Here is an 838-nt window from a genome sequence, read left to right as displayed (position 1 = left end):
GGGAAGGTGTGAGGGTTGGAGAAGCTTGGGTGCGCCAGAGCCGAGGGAGGTTTTGGGGAAGGGAAGGCTTGGCAAGCATCGCAATGCTGGAGCTGCTGCGCCGGGGACACGAATTTTGGGATGCAAAGGACTCGTGTCCACCTTGCTGCAAGGCGGTTTCTTTTTTGTCTTTGCACAGAACAGAAGGAGGTTGAGGGGGGACCCATCCTTTTAATTTCTTTTTGGAAGAATTTTAAAACTAAAATTAAAATAAATTAAAACTAAAATAAATTAAAATTAAAACTGAGGTTTTGGGGACAGTCACTTCAGTGGGTCTCAATTCCACCTCCCGAAGGAAAACCCCAAGGAAAACCCCAAACTCCAGATCCCAACTGGATCTTGCCGTGACCTGACATCCCTTGGATGATCCAGAGCTATTTCCAAGCCCGCCACCCACCTGGGACCTCTCCCATCCTTCATCTCCCATCTGTGGCTCCACGGGAAGTGGCCCCACCGTGGGCAGGGACGCGGCCGCGCAGCCCACGCCTGGCCCCGTTAGCTGAGCTCGTATTCCCAGCCCTAATGACCTGAATCCCTCCCACCCTCTCCCACACCGGGAAAATAACGGCAGCGAGTCGCACACCTGGGGGGACGTTGCAGCATTCACCCAGGGGCAACACGACCCTGCACCCGCCCAGGGATGGTTTTGCAACAAGAAAAAAAAAATTATTTTCAAATGCTACTTGCAAAATCTATAGGCGCTACCTGCAACACTCATTTATTGATGATTTTTAACTGATTTATGAAATTCCAGCATTGCCAGCGGCAGGAGCAGCAGATGCTCCCGGGGGGGTTGCGG

The sequence above is a fragment of the Pterocles gutturalis genome, unplaced genomic scaffold, assembly GCF_000699245.1.
Source record: "Pterocles gutturalis isolate BGI_N339 unplaced genomic scaffold, ASM69924v1 scaffold18720, whole genome shotgun sequence".
Classification (NCBI taxonomy): Eukaryota; Metazoa; Chordata; class Aves; order Pterocliformes; family Pteroclidae; genus Pterocles; species Pterocles gutturalis.
The sequence above is the reverse complement of the archived record's forward strand: the minus strand, read 5'-3'. Positions refer to the sequence as shown.